Source organism: Protopterus annectens, chromosome 8.part0, assembly GCF_019279795.1.
Source record: "Protopterus annectens isolate FY-2018-M chromosome 8.part0, PAN1.0, whole genome shotgun sequence".
In the NCBI taxonomy this organism is placed as follows: Eukaryota; Metazoa; Chordata; order Ceratodontiformes; family Protopteridae; genus Protopterus; species Protopterus annectens.
In genome coordinates, this window is record NC_056741.1 from 714,941,493 (window position 1) to 714,964,359 (window position 22,867).

The following is a 22,867-nucleotide window of genomic DNA, read 5'->3' on the forward strand; positions in this document are numbered from 1 at the left end:
GTGTTGCTTGTGGGGTGTCTTGAGGTAGCAGTTGTTTGGGTGTCTGCTTTGGAGGCCTCTGCTGTTTAGGTAAATTTTACTCAGAGCCTCCAGTATGTCTTTGTGTGTTTATGTGTTTGATTCAGTGGAGTGGTAGCATTATGTGAGGCTGGTTTTGTGGTGTGTGTAGTTGCCTTCTCCTCCTGTCTGGTCTTGCCAGTCCTGAGTTGAGAGAGCTCAGCCTCCAGTTTGGCTAAATAGCTGCATCTCTCGCAAGTATTTGTGTTATGTGGGAGGAGGAGAGGGTTGTCTGTGTACATGAGGCAGTTATAACATTGCCTCAAGATTCCCAGATTCACCAGCTGGACCGAGAGGAGATTGACAACTGACCTTTGGACATGCTAGAATAATATTGGGAAATCCTTAATTGAAAACAAGGGCCAGTGGGGAGTGAGGGTGTAGTGCTTTTAATTTTTAGTGCTGACTTATATAATTGCTTTAGTGAGCAAGTGCCAGGTAGCTTGAGTGCAATGTGTTACAAGTAACTAAATGCAAAACGACAAACAGTAACTTTCTTTCAAGTGAAACAAGGAAATAAGTACAGTAAGCAATGCAGATATCACTAGTGATCCACAGAAGCGCTGAGAAGTTGCGTATTAGGTGGAATTAGCTTCCAGGAAATAACAAGCAAACAAACAACAAGCATATAAACAAAGCTAGATTCAGTAGGCCTGGATCTAGTCTATGCTAGAGCAAACAAGGTGAACCAATTTCAGTAAGATACAGTTCAAATATTCAGGCACTATAAACCTTTAACCAGAAAATTCCCAGCTCAGAAGGGCAGAGTCCAGCCTCTTCTCCCACAAGAGTGCAGACCACGAACCTTCTTAATGTAAAATAACTGGCCTGAAGTCCAAGTGCCTAAACCAGAACTAATACACTTGGACACTGGGCTCTCAATCAGCAGTTCCCAACTTAGAAGGATGAAAGCTACCTGTCCTGCCACCACAGTGCTTGCCACAAACCTTCCTAATGTAAAACAACTGGTCTGAAGCCCAAGTGCTTAATCCAAAAGACTTGAATGATAGCTACACTTTAATCAAGTTACAACCAAGCAGTAATAAATACCATTGAATACTTTAGAGAATGTCTGGATTAGTGCTCAAGTTACACAAACAAAGCTAGATCCAGCAGGCCCGAATCCAGTCTATGCCACAGCAAACAAGGCGCACCAACTTCAGTAAGAAACAGTTCAGATATGCATGCACTATAAGCCTTTAACCAGAAATTCCCAGCTCAGAAGGGCAGAGTCCAGCCTCTCCTCCCACAAGAGTGCAGACCACGAACCCTCTTAATGTAAAATAACTGGCTTGAAAGCCCAAGTACTTAAACCAGAATTAATACACTTTTAGAATAACAGACACTGAGCCCTCAATCAGCAGTTCTCAACCTAGAAGGATGTAAGCTACCTGTTCTGCCACAACAGTGCAGACCACAAACCCTCTCAGTGCAAAACAACTAACTGGTCCGAAGCCCAAGTGTTTAAACCAAAAGGCTTAGAATGAGTTACACCAAGCAGTAATAAATACAATTGAGTATTTTAAGATGATGCAAAAGTAAAAAGAAGTAGGTAAAAACACAAGTACAGTAAAAGCAGATGAAATTTTTTTTTTTTTTTTTCTGAACAAGTGCTGAGATCAAGGAAACAGATTAGAGTGCTGAAACTAGAAAACTGGCTAGTTACAAGAAAAAAAAACAAGCTAGAAGGCTTCCCTCAAACACAGAATGGCTTGGGGGCTCAGAAGCCTACAAATAGTCTGTACCACTTAACAAGAAAGGCAGGAGATAAGCTTAATTTTTTTTTTTTTATTTCCCAGATGCTCTCTTTGTACACAGTAGGAGTGCCTGAAATCAGAATATGATCTCACTGCACTCAGTTGAGTGAGCAAATGAGATGGGCCCAGAGGCAGGCTGAGGGGCGGGCAGTTTCAATGCCACTAAGATTAACACCAAAACAAAGACAGGACGGGTGGGTGGGAATAAACTGAAGAGCAGAATAACCAGTTAAAAATTCCTTCAACACTCCTTCATACACAGTTTAAATCAATTTAAATACTGTATTTTTTAAAATAAAAAGTGCAGAAATAGGTACTTAAATTCTCTTATACGTCCAGTTGAATATAACCAAGTTCTTAGCTTGCCAAGCTGAAGTTTTAAAGCAGGAATTATTTCACATGCACCAGTTTAAATATGCAAGGACAGGAAATCAAAGCATGTGGCTACCCCCACACCTGTAATTACTAGCAAATAACAAAATTCAGCCAACACTAGCTTTTAGTTCAAGTTACTGAAGAGCAGAATAACCAGTTAAAAATTCCTTCAACACTCCTTCATACACAGTTTAAATCAATTTAAATACTGTATTTTTTAAAATAAAAAGTGCAGAAATAGGTACTTAAATTCTCTTATACGTCCAGTTGAATATAACCAAGTTCTTAGCTTGCCAGGAAGAGATTCTGCACCTGGAACTAGGCTCACAGCCTTGACCCTCTTGTTCCAAACATTCCTCAGATTTTACAATACTTAACTGAAATGCTGGACAGAGGCCTATCCTTTTCATCAATTAAGATTCACGCCTCTGCCATTTCTGCACATTACAACACGGATCCTCCTTTATTCTCTCATCCCTTGCTAAAGCAGTACCTCAGAGGGGCTAAAAACATAAGACCGCCCCGGAGAGCACCAACACCAACTTGGGACCTCAATTTTGTTTAGGAAAAACTGACCCTACCACCTTTTGAGCCAGCCAATACAGCCAATCTAAAATTATCATGGAAAACAGCTCTGCTCCTGGCAGTAACTTCAGCACGAAGAGTCTCAGAGCTGCAGGCATTAATGGCAGTGGAACCTTTAATAATTTTTCATCAGGATAGGTTATCTTTAAGGACAAACCCTACCTTTATGCCAAAGGTGGTATCTAGTGTGGCTCTTAATCAAACCATCCATTTGCCAACTTTTTATCCAAACCCCAGAATAAAGGGGAGAAACTTCTGCATTCTTTGGACATACACAGGCAGCTACACTTCTACTTGGACAAAACAAAGGCTTTCAGGAAAACTGAGCAACTGTTTGTAGCATATGCTGCAGGATCACAGGGCAAGGCTATCTCAAAGCCAACTATATCCAAATGGATAGGACACTGTATTCGGTACTGCTACACGCAGCATGGAAAATCAGTCCCTAACAACATTAGGCCTCATTCCACCAGGGCAACAGCCACTTCAGCAGTCTTTCACAGAGGAGTACCTACCAAGGAAATTTTGGAGGCTGCAACTTGGAGGTCAGTGCGCACCTTCACCAAGCATTGCCACCTGCCTCGTTACTCTAAATCCAGAGCAGAATTTGCCACTGCAGTTCTGCAGGGCCTCTTAGCCAATCCTAACTCTTTATAGACCAGCCACTCAAACTTAGCTTTGGGATTCAACCCAAGTGTGATGACTGCAGCAGTGTAACACAATGAACATAGTACAGTTTTGTACCTACCATAAATGTAGATGTTCGAGTGTTCACACTGCTGCAGTCCAGGTTACCCTCCCTCCATCCCCTCTGAACTATCTGGAGTTATCTATACCCTTCTGTCCTATACAACATTTGGGGTGTATTTGCTGGTAACTGAAGGTATTGTTTTTATATTATATGTATATTTTTGATTAGCAATATGTATTGCCTACCCACTTGAGGGCACCTGACATCTAGGCCAAGAAAAACTGAAGAAAATGGCGTTGGATGCATCTTATATACCCCTGGCGCACTGCCGTCAGGGAAGAAGCGACAGCAACCAACGCCGGACCAAGACTTTGGAATTCTGGCCGACTGCGGGACCACCTGACGGCAGGATATCCCAAGTGTGATGACTGCAGCAGTATGAACACTTGAACATCTACATTTATGGTAGGTACAAAACTGTACTTTTTCTTTGGAGTCCCGCTGGTTATGTAGTAATGCCTACTTTGCACATCAGTTAAATTTCTCTTTGTCGTACTAGCTGAGGAATCCCATATGACAGCCATAAAAGTAGTTCTAGTTCTAGGTGACATGTTGATGTATCTCTGTCAATGGTAACCTTGGCAATGATGCTTAAGGAATGGGTCCAAGAAACTTTCAAGATCTTTTGGCAGCAACATTACTACTACTTGGATTGGGTAATTCTGTTCATTCTCCTGTATGGTCTCTGATGAGTCCTATAAATAGACAGGATTTCCCAGTTCTTACCTGCTCTGCAGATTGGTTGCAGTAAATGCAGTAATGATCAGTACATCTTAGAGGTATGCTTCCAGTACTTCCTTTATGCCTTCGACCCAGATTGCAGACAAACTGTGTAGGTCCAGTTTTTGCTGCTGCAAACTGGACCCAGAAGTGATCAACCCTGTTAAAACAAGTGGAGTCTGCTACAGATTGGCCTCTTGAAAAAATCCTCAGCTGCAGAAAGGGTGTTGGGTACCAGATGTCTTCAACACTCCCTTGCACAAGTATCTACTCTATCTGTCACGTTAGGTACGTTTAGAACCCTACTTATAACTCCAGTGTGGTCCATGTAAATGAAGTTGTCTCAGCTTAACATACTTTAAATATGCCACACCATTTGTATGCATTTATTCTGACTGACACTGGCTAATTGACATCCATTTAAATTCAGCTGTTATGTGGTGTGCCATTTCAGTACCAAAGCCAAGTAAATGAAAAGATGAAAATACTCCTTGCCAGTTCTGTTGCTTACTGTAACAAATGCATGCTTCCAACAAGAGGGCTGCAGCCCCTTGCACCCCCTGCCATAGTGTAAAAGTAAAAAAAAAAAAAATAGTAGAATATAAGGAGGACATAAAGGTTTGTATTCGTTCCGTCCCAGCAAAAAAGAAAACTGTCATTAAGTTTATATAACTTGTAACGATTGTGATTTGGGGTGGCAACCCTACCAATGAATGTGTTTCCATCTGACTTGTCTTTTCAGTTTTCTTTTATTACAGTAACAAAAAATTATGTATTTATAAATATCTTGACTACAGGTGTGAGTTAAGAGAAGGGAGTCTTTAATGAGATGACATAGGCAGAGTTTACTGTTGGGCATACTGTGGGGTGCTTAAAGTAAGAAGTCGTGACTGAGATCACTATTGCAGCATTCCAGATGGATGGGTTTTCACTGCTGACATTTGGCTGGGGTATTAAAGCTTAAACCTTCTCTAGAATGTGTGTGTGATGTATGACTTTAGCTTGCAGGCATAGGATTGTGTTTGCAGATGTATGAGCATAAACCCTCAGACTGTCTCCTCACCAACCCAAATGCAGGTTTTGTACCTGTCTGTCTGTAGCGTGGTCATTGGTACTGTTAGCCTTTTGGAATCTGATAAGTGCCCTGTTGGGGAAACATCCCTTATGTATGTAAACTGATTTGCCGTTTTTGTGTTAGATGTCGGCTAGGAGGGGTAAGTGGGAGTGTGGTAGGCAGATTCCAAACAAAGATCTCCTAACTCGGTGTCTTTTCTGCCTGAACGCAGGAAACTACTATAAGGCCTGCTCCATTTGCCAATTTTTTTGTGCCCAAGACTTTGCAATCCCATCTCTCTTTGCCTAACACCTTCTTGGAGATGCAACTACTGAAGTATTTGGTCCACTCCAAGATGGCAGATAATGCCACAACAAACATACCTCCACCTCCCAAGAAAAAGAGCAAAACATCTAGGTCTGAAGCCCAGTTTGCCTCTGATGTATCCTCTGAGGTTACAGAACCCACAGTACTTCTGGCTTTACTTCAGTCAACCCTCTACTGTGACCTCATTGGAGGCCAGTTTGGAGAAGAAAGTGTTGCTGCTTAGTAGGGGGAACCATGATGCATTTTTTTTCCAAAAGGAACAGAAGGGATTATGCAGGTTTTAGTTAGGGAAGTGAGTTTGGCTTATTAATTCAGGTATGCTGGGATCGGAGCTTCGTACAAATGGACATCATCCCAAAGAAATGTGACAGAAGACTAAGCATGTTTCCTTACATCCATCTTTTAGGGAGAAAGGGGGATAAGGAGTTGATGGACTTTTCTCGAGGATTACCCAAGGCCATTATTATGACCGTTATGCTTCTCCTTTTACCACAGCTTGTCCTCCTCCACTTCAGAAAGTTACCCTGTACTCTTCCTTCTCCTCTGAGGAAGACACACCAAATTCTGATGACCTTTCATTAGCTTACTCCTCTGAAATGCATTCTCTCTTTCAGGTCCCTTCAGATGGTAACTTGTTTTTCTTGATTCCTCCTGTGGAAAAGGTGTCCTTTGGGGAGATGGTGTTTAAACATGAGATTCTTTTACTGGGAGTTTAGGCAAATTTCTGATGTCCAAAAGAGATACCACAACTTCTTGAAAGTGGGTACACCTGCCCCTTCCCCCGTCTCTCCATTTCTGGATGCAGCCTTTGATGCTTTCAGATCCACAGCCTCAGCCCCTGAATCACAGATAAAAAGGCCAGACAGATTTTACAAAGTACCAGAAAAGCTTAAGTTCTGGTATAAAAATCCTGTGGCTGACCCCTCTTGTTTGTCTCTTTTGACAAACCTATGTTGCTCCCTAATGCTAATGCCCTTTTTTCACAGAAGGAAAGCAGAGCTGTGGATGGGGGGGGGGTAAGGTCTGCACTTCCTGTCATCTTGCTTTCAGAGCTAAAAATTACCAGACCAAAGTGACCAAATACTTACTGTCCTTAACAGTTTGAACAAGGTAGTGGTGGATTCACAGGGCACAGAGGCAAAGCAACAAATTCTGTCGTTGGTTAATCAGGCCACTTAGGTGACCAGACCCAATATAAAATGTAGTTGTGATGTTGCTGAGGCATCTTTCAGAGCAACTGTTATTGGTACTGTCATCTGCAGGAATTCAGGATTGTGCAGCCAGCCCATGCCAGAAGGCTTCAAAGCGTTTATTGATTCACCTTTGGATAAAAATATTTTGTTCAGACCAAAGGCAGCTAACTTACTCAAAACCTTACCAGAACAAGGTAAAACTATCCAAATCTGCAAGCAAATTGTGCTTTCTTCTTTGCTTAGATACCAAAGGAACTATTCAGCCAAGCCTATGTTCTTCATTAGAAAGGAACCTAAATACCCCTCCCCCCAAGAAGCATAAGGAGGCTCCTGTGAAGAAATTTTCAGAAAACCGTGAGAGGGACCATTTATAACGATTTTCCAAGTCCCCACCCCTCAGTCCTACCCTACCCCTTCCCAAAAGGGTCTCTGTCCATTTCTAGCTGGGAGAATATTGCCACAGACGAGTGGGTACTATCCATCATAAAAGGTTACTCTGTATATCAGAAGTAACTTCTCCCCACAACTGGTATTCTCCTTCCAACTCTCAGTCAACTAAAGCTGCTTCCTTCTGACCTTCAGGAACTACAGGCCCATGACATGATAGAGCCAGTGTCTTTTCAGTTTGTGGGTAGGAGGTTCTACTGTATAGTGTTCCTGGTCCCATGAAAGGAAGGACAGTGGAGACCCATACTAGATTTCTCTTAGATCGCAGTGATGCTCTCCCTCCAGACCCTATTGCCCTTTATTCTCCCACTGGTATTCCTATTCTCTCTGGATCTGAAAGATGCTTACCAATATATTCCTCCCTCCTACAGGAAATTCCTGAAATTCTATACTGACACATTTCACTTTGTTTACTGCTTTGCCTTTTGGTCTTTTCACAGTCCCTAGAGTATTCACAAAGTGCATCGCATCAGTAATTACCTTTTGCAGGACATGTGGTATGCAGATTTTTCTCTGTTTAGATGATCTTCTGCTCCGGGCTGCTTTGCCCCATATCTTATTGCACCACCTCCAGTTCACTCTCAAACTTCTTCTGCAGGTGGGATTCACAGTTAGCTACAAAAAAATCCTCCCTCCAGCCCACTCAGGACCTGTTTTTCCTGGACTGCAGATTGGACACCAAGAAGATGCAGGCCTGCTTATGTCTAGAAAAGGTGCAAGCCCTTGCAATTTACTTCCAGTCCCTAATATCCCTAAAGGCATGCTCAGCCAGGGAGATTCCAAGAACACTGGGATTCATGGCAGCAGCCATTTCTGTGTGGGCAAAATTTAGTGGTACCTGAAAACTGTATGGTCCCAACACTCTCCTCCACTAGAAAAAATCCCCCTCATACCTCTTCTCATGGAGAAGGTCTTATGATGGGTGGCCCAGGTGAACCTCAATCCAGGGCTACCTTTCAAACACAGACAGTCAAGAAACGTACACAAATGCCTTGGACAAGGTGTGGAAGGTGACTTGGACAGGTATCCACAAAATCCAGGGCCTGTGGCACCCCAAACTCAGAAAAGAACCAGTCAGTCTAAAAGATATTAAAATCCTCATCCCGGCTGTTCAAGTTTTCTCACACCTCTGAAAACTAGATCCTTTTCGAGTTTTCAAAGATAACAGTATGGTAATGTGGTACACTAACAAGTAAGGAGGAACCAGATCATACCAACTGTGCAGACTGGCTCAGATTGCTTGGAACCTACTTATCCAGAGGAACTTGTCCCTTTCAGGCAGTATACATCTCGTCACGGGACAGTGTTCTAAGCAGATCCATTGAGGGCCACCCATGAATTGACCCTAAACAGACAGGTCTTCCTTGGTATACTCCACAAGTAGGGAATACCACAGATTGACTTATTTGCTTTAGAGAGCAAAAACGAACTACCCTTTTTTTGCACCAGGACTCCTTGCCCAGTGGCATGGATGATAGATGCATTCTCTTTTTGGTGGACAGGGTGGTTTCTTTACATCTTCCCCTCATTCCCTCAGTATTACTAAAGATATGGGAAGAAGCAAAAATCCTACTGCTGACTCCCATTTGGCCAAGGCAACATTTGTTCCCCCTTCTCTTCCATTTGTCCAGGGGCACTTGCTGCATATTATACCACAAAGTGCATCTCATCAGACAGCAGGAAGGGATCACTGCTTCATCCCAACCTGTCATCCCCAAACCTAAACCCATGGATGATAGGATTGTGATCCTTTTCAGGCACCAGTTTTTTGAGGATGTGCTTTGGGTTCTCCAGGAGACTAGAAAACCCAGCACTTGAAAATCCTCGATAGAAAATCTCTTCCATTTCTTTTTAGACACCATATAGCCAATCAGGACCCCATGAAATCAGATGTGCCTCTCATCTTAATTTTCTGGTATGGTATACTTTACTATCAACGCCCACCTGTCAGCCATTTCTGCCTGTCTACCCCATAGTCTGCCTGCTATGTCCAAGCCTGAGGTCAGACAATTCCTGAAAGGAATGCTGCATCTAAAACCACTGGAGAAACCTGTATCTCCACTTTGGGACCTCAGTTACGTGCTAGAAAAGGTCACTCTGCCTCCCTTTGAGGCAGCCATCTTCTAATCCCAAATTCTGCACCTGAAAAACTGTGTTGTTGCTGTCTCTCACCTCTGGTAGGAGAGTCTGAGAACTATAGGCACTAATGGCCATTCCAACTTTTCTCATCTTTTCACAAAAACAGGATGTTCGTAAACGTTCCTTCATGCCTATAGTGGTGAGCAAGATATCTCTCAACCAGGTTGTCAGTCTACCCACTTTGTTCTCCAACCCACATAGCAGCGGAAAAAGACTCTTACATTCCCGAGATGTGCAAAGACAGCCGAGATTTTATTTGGACAAGGTTAAATCTATTTGCAAGTCAGACCAACTGTTTGTCTCTTTCATGGACTCTAGGATGGACCAGCCAGCCAACTACCTTCGAGGCCACTCTGCTAGGGCAGTGGCCTTCTATATAGGGATGGATGCCAGGACAGTCATGGAGGCTACCACCTGGACTTCTATGCACACCTTCACCAGACACTACAGAATGTATGCCTTTTCAAGATTCAGGGCTGCCTTTGCTAGCTCAGTCCTTTCTGGACTCTTAGTTCTTTGCATTCTCAAACATCCTCTCTTCTGTTCCCTTGAGCTGTGGAAGTCGCCCATTTGTTTGAAATAGTGCTACAGTGATCTTGGTCATGGCATGGTACAGTTAAGAACTTAGCATAACACTAGATGTTCTCCTGATCACTGTTGCATAATACTTCTCATTTTTCTTCCCCCTTAAGGTTCTCTGCCTCTCTTTCTTACTCTTTATGCCCTGTCTGGCAGGATGTAGGACTGAGGGGGTTTCTCTCATATTCTGCTTGGCCCCTTCTAGCTAATCATTATCTCTTGGATATCTTCAGGCTGCTGGTTTGGAGATAGTCTGAGGATTTGCATTCATACATCTTAATATCACAGTAGATTACCCTACTGATCACTGTTGCAGTATATATACACTTTTGAGCTGAGGTCATATGTTGGATGTATGCTGTACGGAGGATTTAAGTTATAGTGCCCAGCTGGATGTCTGCAATGAAAACCCATCTGCTTGGAATACTGCAACAGTGATCAGTAGGGCAATCTACTGTGATATTAAGTTCTTGCACAAAGGTACTGTCATTTCTCTACTAATGTAAGTGAATGGAATGTGTCTTCTCCTTCCATAATAGTGCAATGTGTCTATACAGAATAGGGTAAACCCAGGTTCATGCAAGTCTAAACAGAACTGAGACTGACTGCATGGGTTCTCTCAGCCTGATGCTTTTCCACTGTAGGCTTTTGGAGGAAGTCATTAGCATACTGCAGGAATATAGAAGACCAGAGAATAGAAAATACATACTTGGCTGAAAGGAAGGATTTTCCTTCTGCCCATACAAAGGCATTGCCCCCCAAAGAGTGTAATGAACCACAGCTTCTGCTAGGAGCCTGTGTTGTCCTTTTATTAAGGTCGATCTTTCAGGTATTGCAACCCCCACCACCACCACCACCACCACCAGCATGGAGCCTTTTTTAATCTGCTCAGGCACTTCTTAAAAGGAGTGCACCTAAAACTCGTTAAGAAGCTAGTACTTGTTAAGAAATTTGAGCATTGTTATTTAGAGATTAAACTTGGCACCTTTTGAGCCAAGTACTTCCACACCATTAAAATTCTACCATGGAAAACACTGTCCTTGGTTGCAGTGACATTTGCCTGAAGTTTTTTCAGAATTATATCCACCTGTCAGCGAAAAGCTTTACATAGTTCCCTAGAAGGATAGGATAAGCCTTAAGATTTACTCCTATTTTATGCCACAGCTGATCTATGAAGAGGAAGTTTAGTTGCTTCCCTTTTCCTAATTTCAAAGTTAAAAAAAAAAAAGGATTTTACATCTATTGGATGTCCACGAGCAGCTTGGATAGAAAAAAAAAATAGGTGCAAGAGGATATTCTTTTTCGTCTCCACCAGACCCTTTTCTAAATTGCCAGATAAATATATTGCCGCCTTTTATGATTCCACTGAAAAACTTCTTGTGGCTGTAGTCCGGAGACATAACTAAAACAGTAGCCAACCATATCTTCCTTTTTCAGGAATGTTTCTGCTTAAAACTTTTATCATTGAATATGCACTCCAGACACTGCAAACTGGTATACAGTCTAAACATGTTTTGCCTCTGCCACCATGCAAGGCATAAGGTAGTCTCACTGTGGTATAGCAACAATTTGATACTTTTGCATGGATAAGTAATTATGCTGTACTTGTGATACCTTTTAACATAGGGCACTTTTCTGGTTCTCAACAATAACAGTAGATACTGAAGTCAGAGATCACTGCTGCAATGCAGGTTCCTACCTTTCAACCCCATGTTGTGCTATCCTGCTTCCTGTGAAGGGTCAAGGGGTGGCAAGCCTCATATACTTATTAATATCTACCTGAGTCCCTGTAAACCTTTCTCTCTCTCATACGTCATCACTTTGTTTTGGGGGGCCTTTGTCAATACTGCACTAGTACTAATTAGAGATGGCACAGAAATTTAGGGTAAGGTCCTTGTGGTTCATAGAGATCAAAGACTGGTGGCCAGAGATGCTCTTAGCCAGGGCTAATTTTGGAAGCTTTTCCACCAAAAAGGAATGCAGCAGTGGTGTGAGCAACAGTCTTGTAAAGTTGTACATTTGACCGTTGTCCAAGGGGAGGAGGGGTCTCACAGGACATGTTCTTAGAAGATCTGGGGGTTAGACTGAAAGGCCAGATGTCCATCTAAGGCAGTTGTTTGTGTAGAAAGTTGTATGCTGCAGTCCTGATTTCCTTCTAAAATTCTACTGTTCGGTTGAGTTATTTGTAGTGATGCAGTACTTCTGTGTTACTCTCCATAGCGATGGATCAGTAGCATGCCTACCCTGCTGTGTCACCCTGTATTGTTCTTCCTTTCTGTCCTATCCATAGTTATATTAAAAAGGTTGTATATATTTTTTTAATTTCAATTGTAACTTCATATTTATATCATACTGAGTCATTCTTAAATTATCTTAACAGATAGTGTTTTTCATTTAATATCAATGGCACATAGGCACAGGGTAGTCATCACACTGCATGCATACCTTGTGTGAAGAATCAGGCTATTGACTGATGGATGATCAACAACCTCTCCAGTCTGCTGATTTGGTGAATACCTGACACTTTTTTTTTTTTTTTTTTTTAAGTTTCATATATATTTGGCTTCAGTATTCACTTATTTTTCACTTGTGGTGTTTACATTCTTTTCAATGTTTTTGTACTTTTGACTAGAATTCAGTTTGTTGAATGACCTATGTTTAATAGAAGAGGAGAGACCACTCTGTGCAAAGAACACTATTGCTGTGTTTAGCGACAACAGTTTTTTCCTTCTTAATTTCTACTGCCTTGTTTCATAATGGTCATTGGTGAAAATACTTCACTCTTTCTCTCTCTATTTCTTTCTCCTGGTAAAGTATTAATTTTTAATCTCGGAGTCTAGGATGTATGTCGTTATTGACCCTTATTTAAGGATTCTTCGTTGAAATTCTTTTATGAAATGCTGTAGAGTAGTAGCTTTGCAGAAGTGTATGCTATGGTTGTCCACTTCCACATGACTATCACCAGCAGGGTCATTGTTGATCTACACTAAACTGTTTGTTGTCCAGATAAGTAGTCTTAGTATGATTTCTTTTTATTTTTTTCTGAATGTTATGTGGTGCCATATGTGTACCTTTTTAGATTAGAGTCTTGTTTTTAACATTTTTTTATGTAGCAAGTGAGTCCCTGTGCCTCAACCTACTGTACAGGAAGAAAAGAGGTACTTTTAGGAAATGAGATTATAAAGGGTTACTCAGTGCATTGTTGACGATGTTCATCATGCATACAGCTGCAGTCATAACAGATGGGTTTTCCTGCCGTCAGGCAGGTCCTCGGTCGGCTGAATTCCAAAGTCTAGGTCCGGCGTCGGTTGTCGTCGCTTCTTCCCTGACGTCAGTGCGACAGGGGTATAAAAGAACCAGCCAATGCCATTTTCTTCAGTCTTTCTTGCCGCGCGGTGCCCGAAGCAGAAGCAGTTCGCAAGTGCCGGTCGGCCAGCTCCTGAGATTATGAATATTTTTCAACCAAAGTCTTCTTGAAAGCTAAGTACCCTGTTGGGGAAACTTTTCTTGCCTCAGACCGATGTCAAACAAAGTTAATAATTGCATTTCATGTGGGAAGCAAATACCGCATAAGGATTTTCATTCCCTCTGCATTCCTTGCTTAGGCCCAGACCACGACGTCTCGGCCTGTCGTTTTTGTGCTACATTCAACAGACGCACTATTAAGCGTCGGGCGGAGTTCGCCCAACACTATTTTGGCAAAAAGTTTAATTACATTATGTCGTCGGATACTCCGACTCCAGTTTTGAGTAAAAGACGCAAAGATAAGGACCGACATACGAGGTCCGCGACTTCTACCGACACCACGCTAAAGCCGACTACAGGTGCTCCGGTTCTCAGCGAGGCACCTATGCAGCCCCTGACTACCGATGACACTTCATTGGCGGTGTCTTCTGTGCCCGAGGTCGCAGGCTCTTCGGCCCACACCCCGACTACAGATACCGAAGCCACTCTTGGCGGGGAAACTCAGAGTTTAGACAAGCCTGCCACCTCTCAAGGTGTCCTTTTTCCATTAAGGCTTTCACTAAGTCTAAAGCAGCCATGCATACTAAAAGACAAGCTCCACAGGGCCCCTCTCAAGGCCCCATGCCTAAAAAGCAGATGCTCAAAATGGCTGAGGATTTGATTACTCTTATCAGGGGTTCTCAACCCCCCTCGGACAAAAGGCCCAGAGTGGAGGAATAATACACTTCCTCGGACCAGGCCTCCATTACTTCAGAATATTCTGAAGACCAGGAACATTCATACTCCCCTTTTGAAGATTCTGATGCAGAGGAGTCCATTCCCTCTGTCTCCCCCCCCTGAGGATTACTCTTTTGGGGAAACCTTACATACCTTGAGGGAACACTTCCACTGGGAAGTCCAAGAGTACTCAGACTCCAAGAAAAGGCTTGGGGATTTCCTCTTGCTCCCTCAGCACAGGCCTCTGGCTATACCTCCTGTCTTAGACATACTAGATGATGTGTATTCGGAGGCCAGCCTTAACCCAGATTCTTTACCTCCAGCTCCAGTCAAGCCTGACAGGTATTACCGAGTTCCTGATTCACACCAATTCCTATACAAAAGCCATGCGGCTAACCCAGAAACTATTTCACAGGGTCCCAAGGGAATTAAGGCCTCCACTGCCAAAAATCCATTATCTTCAGAGAGAGATTGCAGAGCTTTAGAAAGGTGGGGGAAAAAGGTATACACCTCTGCCACCTTAACCATGAGGACATTAAACTGTCAGTTCCATATGTTAAAGTATCAACAGATGTCCTTCAAGGATGCATCTGCAGTCCTAACATATGGGTTGTCCTGCCTCAGGCAGCCCTTCGGTCAGCCGGATTCCAAAGTCTGGGTCTGGCCTCGGCTGATGTCGCACTTCACCCGACGTCATAGCTGCTGTGAATTGGGTATAAAGGCATCAGCCGACGCCATTTTCCTCTGTCTTTCTTGCCGCGCGGTGCCCGAAGCAGAAGCTGTTCGCAAGTGCCGGTCGGTCAGATCCAGAGATTTCTACTACCGAAGACTTCTAAAAAGCTAAGTATCCCGTTGGGGACTCTTTCTTGCCTCAGCCGATGTCAGAAAAAGTAAATAATTGTTTAACTTGTGGGAAACAAATACCTCATAAGGATTTCCACTCTTACTGCCTTCCTTGCTTAGGCCCAGACCACGACGTATCAGCTTGTGTAGCCTGTGCTTCCTTCAACCGACGGACACTTAGACATCGGTCGGAGTTTGCGGAGGAGTTTTTTGGTCCCGCTTTTGCTTACAAAATGCCGTCGGAGACTCCGACTTCGCAATTAGCTAAAAAGCGTAAGGAAAAGGACCGACACTCGCGGTCCGCGGTTTCGGCCGAAACCACGGTTAAGCCTACCGCGAGTGTCTCGGTTTTGGCTGAAACCGAGTCCTCGGTTCTTCCTTCGGCCGAAAGCTTACCTCCGACAGCCAAGGCCTCACACAGCATGGCTGAATCTGCTACCGAAATTTCTCCTGCTGTAGCAGGCACCCAGGATTTATCAGATACTATCCCTTTAGACATATCTACTCCTGCACGTGGAGCTGCTAGGCCCCCTGCATCTATGTCCATCAAGGCTTTTTCTAGGGCTAAAGCAGCTAAATCTTCTAAGGCCTTGCCTGCTAAAGCCCCACACAGGCCTACTTCTAGTTCCCAAATGCTTAGCCTGGCTGAGGATCTCATTTCCTTGATCAGGGGATCCCAACCTCACCCAGACAGGGCCTCTCAGCCCCCTCCAGAGAAAAGGCCTAGAGCAGAGCCCCCCGATCCAGTATCCACTGACTACTCCTCGGATGAGTCAGAAAATTCAAATCCTCCAGAAGGCCCTTACTCTCCATATGAGGATTCTGATGCAGAAGACTCCTTTCCTTCTGCCTCTCCTCCTGAGGAATTTTCTTTTGGGGAAACCTTACATGCTATGAGAGAGCATTTTCAATGGCAGGGCCAGGATTTCTCAGATTCAAGGAAAAGGCTTAGGACCTTTTTACATTTACCACAGCATAGGCCTTTAGCCATTCCTCCAGTACTAACAGTTGTGGATGATGCATTTAATGATGCCTGTACTGCTCCTGACTCTCTTCCCCCGGCCCCTGCCAAACCCGACAGATATTACAGGGTCCCGGACACACACTTTCACTTGTATAAGGCTCCTATTGCAGATCCTGAAACCATTTCTCAGGGCCCCAAAGCTGTAGCAGCTGCCTCTGCCAAAAACCCCCTCCCCTCTGAAAGAGAATCTAGAGCATTAGAGAGATGGGGTAAAAAAGTTTACACTTCTGCTACTCTTTCGGCTAGGGCCTTAAACTGCCAATTCCACATGATCCAGTACCAGGAATATTTGTTAGACCAGCTAAATAAAAAACTGTCCTGTCCTGAACCTATAGACCGTAAGTCCCTTCAGGATTTGGTACATAACACTCAGCAGGTCAGTAATCATTCTTTAAAATGCGGCTATGATGCACTGGAGGCTTCCTTTAGGTCAGCCATGACTGGAACCGTGATCAGAAAGCATGCATGGTTAAAAGAGCAAACCTTACCAGACCATGTCAAGTCAAGGCTCCTAGATGCTCCCATGGAGAAACAAAGTTTGTTTGGCTCCCCTGCACAGCAAGTGCTAAAGAAGGTGGAAGAAAAAGCAAAATCTGTTCAAACAGTCAAGGATTTCTTACAGGTCCAACCTCCGAGGTTTAGTAGAAATTGGCCTACGAAGACTTGGTCCTTTCCAGACACCTCCAGAGCACAAACAAGGAGGCACACATTCATATCCTCTATGCCGGATGGCAATGGACCTGTGGAATGTAGCCCTGAACCTCAACATTCAGCTCCAAGCCAAATTTGTGCCAGGAAAAGAAAATATTCTAGCAGACACCTTAAGCAGAACTACCACGGATGCCCACGAATGGATGCTGCATCCAGACATCTTCAAATCCATTACAAAGAAATGGGGACTACCAGAAATAGACCTGTTCGCATCCCCACACAACCACCAATTGAGGAAATTCTGCACAAGGACGTCCCACCCACTAGCTTGGAAGGTGGACTCCCTCTCCTTCAGTTGGGAAAACCTGACAGCATATGCATTCCCACCTCTTCCTTTGATGCACAAAGTGCTACTGAAGATCAAAGAAGATCGCCCAAGGATCATCCTGATAGCTCCAGACTGGCCGAGGCAGCATTGGTACCCGCTACTGAGGAGTATGGCTCGGACACACGCATGGCCCCTACCTCTAGTTCCTTTACTGCTAACACAGAACAACTTCAAGATCCTACATCCAAACTTGAAAACACTACAGCTGGCTGCCTGGAATATTATATAAAACAAAATAACCCAGATTTATCCCAGACGGTTAAAGACATTATACTGGAGGCTCGCAGACCCTCCACAAGGAAGACTTACTCAGCCAAATGGAAAAGATACCTCATTTGGAGTGCAGCAAAAGGAGAAAGCGTATCATTACCAAACATAGCTAACATCCTGGAATACTTAGCAGACCTTTTCCACAATGGCCTGTCTTACTCCTTCATTAAGATTCATGCATCAGCAATTTCAGCAAAATACAACATGGATCCTCCAATCTTCTCTCATCCTCTACTCAGGCAGTTTCTGAGAGGAATTAAAAATGTAAAGCCTCCAAGGAAGCCACCTTTGCCTACATGGGACCTCAACTTTGTCCTGGAAAAGTTAACACTTCCCCCTTTCGAGCCAGCAGCAACAGCAGAGTTACAGTTCTTATCTTGGAAAACTGCTTTCCTGCTTGCAATCACTTCAGCAAGAAGGGTTTCTGAATTACAGGCATTAATGGCAGTACAGCCCTTCCTTATCTTCCATCAGTATAGAGTATCCTTGAGAACCAACCCTACTTTTATGCCAAAGGTGGTCTCCAGGGTATCATTGAACCAAGCAATACACCTACCAACATTCTTCCCCAACCCACAGAACAGAGGGGAAAGACTACTACATACCTTGGATGTGCACAGGCAATTGCGCTACTGTCTGGACAGAACCAAGAACAATAGAAAAACTGACCAGCTTCTGGTAGCATATGCAACAGGAATGGAAGGAAAAGCAATTTCAAAACAGACAATCTCAAAATGGATAGGAAATTGCATTAGATTTTGTTACTCTTTTCATGGAAAGACAACTCCAGAAAACATCAGGCCTCACTCCACAAGAGCTACAGCCACTACTACAGCTTTCTTACGAGGAGTGGCTACCAAAGACATTCTAGAGGCTGCTACTTGGAGCTCCGTGCATACATTTGCCAAGCATTATAATCTACCTTTATACTCCAGATCCCGAGCAGGTTTTGCAACTGCTGTTTTGCAAGGGATCTTAACTACACCATAATCATTTTAGTGCCTCCTCCCCCAGTTTGGCTATGGTATTCTACCCATATGTTAGGACTGCAGATGCATCCTTGAAGGACATAGTACAGTTTTGTACCTACCATAAATGTAGATGTCCGAGAGGTATGCATCTGCAGTCAGGATTACCCACCCTCCTTCCCCTCTGTGGTACTCCTAGGGTATTTGCCCATCTTGTAGCTAGCTGGGGGAATCTATTATGGTGTATTTGTTTGTATATATGTATATACATGTTATTTTTGTTTGCTCTCTACAGTTTGGAATCATTTGCATTTATCCAAATTTAGCCTTCCTAGAGGGCACCTGGCATCTGGGGCAAGAAACACTGAGGAAAATGGCGTCGGCTGATGCCTTTATACCCAATTCACAGCAGCTATGACGTCGGGTGAAGTGCGACATCAGCCGAGGCCAGACCCAGAGTTTGGAATCCGGCCGACCGAAGGGCTGCCTGAGGCAGGACAACCCATATGTTAGGACTGCAGATGCATACCTCTCGGACATCTACATTTATGGTAGGTACAAAACTGTACTTTTCTGTTATCTCAGTTGAAAAGCAAAATGTCACAACCTGAACAACCAGACTTGAAGGAGTTGCAGGATTTGTTACATAGTGCAGAGCAAGTGGGTAAATATACCTTGCAATGTGGTTTTGATGCTTTAGAGGCCTCATGTAGAGCTGCTGTTACAGGATCAGTCATACGTAGACTTGCTTGGCTCAAAGAGCAAACCTTACCAGATCATGTCAATGCTAAATTACTAGATGCACCTCTTCAAAAAGATGTATTGTTTGGTGTTAAAGCTGAGGAGGTATTAAAGAAAATGGAGGAAAAGGCAAAATCAATGCAAACAGTGAAAGATTTCCTTCAGGTACAACCTCCACGTTTCAGTAGAAATTGGCCTTCAAAAAATTGGTCCTTTCCAGCCACGGACAGACCCCAAAGAGGTAGATACAGGCGCCCGAGGGGTAGAGGGCAATCTCAGGGATCATTTAGAGGCAGACAATGGCAAGCACCTGCACAAAGAGGTGGTGAGGATAGTTCACAGCCATTCAGAAAGCAGAACCAATGACTTTCCCCTTTGCATGCCAAGCAAGGCTCAATTGGCAGCACCTTTAGGCGGAAAACTGGCATTATTTTCGAAAAATTGGCATATTGTCACAAAAGACAAATGGATCCTGGACATTATAGACAGAGGCTACAGATTCCACTTTCACACCCTTCCAAAAATGAGAGGCATGCCAAACCTGCCACACAGTCAAAGGGCAGAGGCACAACAACAGATTTCAGATCTCATGGACATGAAAGCTATTCAAGAGCTACCTGCACAAGAACAGGGTCAAGGTTTTTATTCCAGACTATTCCTGGTACCAAGGAAGGGCAAAGATTGGAGACCTATTCTGGACCTATCCATCCTAAACACATTTTTACTCTTACCAAAATTCAAGAAGCTCACATTACAGCAGCTTCTTCCCATGCTGGGCAAGGAGTCTTGGCTGGTAACATTGGACCTCAAGGAGGCATACCTGCATGTCCCAATCAGACAAGATTGCAGAAGATACCTCAGATTTCTTGCAGGTTCAACCCATTATCAATTCCCTGCATTGCCCTTTGGCTTATCTACTGCGCCCAGAGTGTTCACAAAATGCCTGGCATCAGTAATTGCCTTCTGCAGACTTCAAGGGATACAGATATACCCATATTTGGACGACTGCCTGATCCAAGCAGACAGCAAGCACATACTTCTGAAACATCTGGCATTTGTAATAATGTTGTTGAATTCTCTGGGATACACAGTCAACAAAAAGAAATCAAGGCTAATACCCTCTCAAACAATAATTTTCCTGGGTGCCAGCTTGAATACAAATACCCAGATGGCCTACCTCACGCCAGAGAAACAAGGGCAACTAACTCAATACTTCAGAAAACTGGCAACCTTCACCAGGCTGACTGCAAGGAAAATCCTGCAGGCTCTGGGATTCATGGCATCTTGCATCCTGCTAATCCCATGTGCAAAGCTGCATATGAGGAAACTTCAATGGTACCTAAAAAAACTTGTGGTCTCAACACAGCCACAGTTTGGAAACAATTATACCACTGATTCCATGTCTTCAAATGAATTTCTGTGGTGGGCTCAAGCATGCCAAAGAAACACAGGTCTCCCATTTTGCAAGCCTCAAGCAAATCAAGTCATCACAACAGACGCCTCGGACTACGCCTGGGGGGCGCACATGACAGATCGGTGCATTCAGTGCAAATGGTCCCAAAAAGAAAAGCACCTACACATCAATCAAAAAGAAATGCTAGCAGTAATAAATGCTATTATGGCTTTCAAAGACCTTCTGCATCCAGGCCAGCTATTGATAAGGACAGACAACACCACAGTAATGTAGTACATAAACAAACAGGGAGGAACCCATTCATATCCCCTATGCAGGCTAGCCATGTCTCTTTGGAACATGGCTCTGGAATTACAAATCCAACTTCAGGCACAGTACCTGCCAGGCAAGGAAAACACGCTGGCAGACAACCTAAGCAGAAATATGACAGATCTACACGAATGGAAGTTGCATCCTCAAGTTTTTACAAAGATAATTCTAGCATGGGGAAGGCCAGACATAGATCTCTTTTCCACCCACAGAAATCACCAATTGACAAAATTCTGCTCAAGGACCTTTCATCCACAGGCCTGGAAAGTGGACGCACTCTCTTTCAGTTGGACAACAATGACAGTTTATGCCTTTCCACCTCTTCCTCTGCTGTCCAAAGTTTTATTAAAAACCAGAGCAGACAGACCAAAGATGATTCTCATTGCTCCAGACTGGCCAAGACAACACTGGTACCCACTCCTGTGGAGCCTGACGCATTCGCCAACATGGATCCTGCCTCTAATGTCTCTTCTACTGACTCAGCACAACTTCAAAACTCTTCACAGTCAGCTGAAAACACTCAATCTAGCCGCATGGAAGATTCCTTAAATTCACAACAGACCCTACTCTCCAAGGAGGTGCAGGATGTCATTTTGGAGGCCAGAAGGCCTTCTACTAGAAAAGCCTACTCCGCAAAATGGAAACGTTTTTGTGCCTGGAATCAGAAAAAGGGTCAGAATCCTGGAATACTGAATTTACCTCAAATATTACAGTACCTAGCTGAGATGCTAAGCAGTGGACTGTCATTCTCCTCCATCAAAATCCATGCCTCAGCCATTTCTGCAGAATACAACACTGATCCTCCTTTATTCTCTCACCCCCTCTTAAGACAGTTCCTCAGAGGGGCTAAGAATATAAAACCCCCAAGGAAGCATTCAGTACCTGCTTGGGACCTCAATTTCATTCTAGAAAAACTGACCTTGCCTCCTTTTGAGCCAGCTGCTTCAACAGATCTGCAATATTTGTCCTGGAAAACAGCCTTCCTTCTGGCTATCACCTCAGCTCGCAGGGTTTCGGAACTACAAGCCCTCATGGCTGTGCAGCCTTTCATCATTTTCCATCAGGACAGAGTTTCCTTATGAACCAATCCTTCCTTTATGCCAAAGGTAGTATCCAGGGTAGCCTTGAATCAGGCTATCCACTTACCTACCTTTTACCCTAATCCTCAAAACAAAGGGGAGAGACTACTACATTCCTTGGACATTCACAGACAGCTACATTATTATTTGGACAGAACAAAGCCTTTCAGAAAATCAGAGCAACTCTTTGTGTCCTATGCTACAGGTGCTCAAGGGAAGCCTATTTCCAAACAGACTATCTCAAAATGGATAGCCCACTGCATACGCTTTTGTTACTCTTTTCATGGTAAAACTGTACCTGCAGGCATCAGATCTCACTCCACAAGGGCCACAGCTACCTCTGCAGCTTTCCTCAGGGGGGTTCCTACCAAAGATATTTTGGAAGCAGCCACTTGGAGTTCTGTACATACTTTCTCCAAGCACTATCACCTACCATTATACTCCAAATCTAGAGTGGGCTTTGCCACTGCAGTCTTGCAGGGCATCCTGGCTCCTCCTAGTTCCACTTAGTGCCTACCACCCCTTTTTTAGCTTTGGGATTCTACCCATCTGTTATGACTGCAGCTGTATGCACGATGAATATAGTACAGTTTTGTACCTACCATAAATGTAGATGTTCGAGTGCTAATACAGCTGCAGTCCAGGTTTCCCTCCCTCCTTCCCCTCTTGGGACAGGCCTTATGGCTAACACCTCCTCATACAACCTGATTGGGGTATTCTTTTATGGTGTATTTGCTTGCAACTACTGTTTTTTGATTATATTGCATTGCATTATTACATAAAATTATGTATTGCCTTCCTTCTGGGGGCACCTGACATCTGGGCAAGAAAAACTGAAGAAAATGGCGTCGGCTGGTTCTTTTATACCCCTGTCGCACTGACGTCAGGGAAGAAGCGACGACAACTGACGCCGGACCTAGACTTTGGAATTCGGCCGACCGAGGACCCGCCTGACGGCAGGAAAACCCATCTGTTATGACTGCAGCTGTATTAGCACTCGAACATCTACATTTA

The 22,867-nt window shown here is 43.8% G+C and overlaps 1 protein-coding gene across 2 annotated transcripts in view; it reads left to right on the forward strand.

Annotated features, from left to right (window-relative positions):
- Positions 1-22,867, forward strand: part of ASH1L (ASH1 like histone lysine methyltransferase) — a 3,741,676-nt gene that overhangs the window by 773,272 nt on the left and 2,945,537 nt on the right. The gene's annotated exons all lie outside the window — the stretch shown is intronic.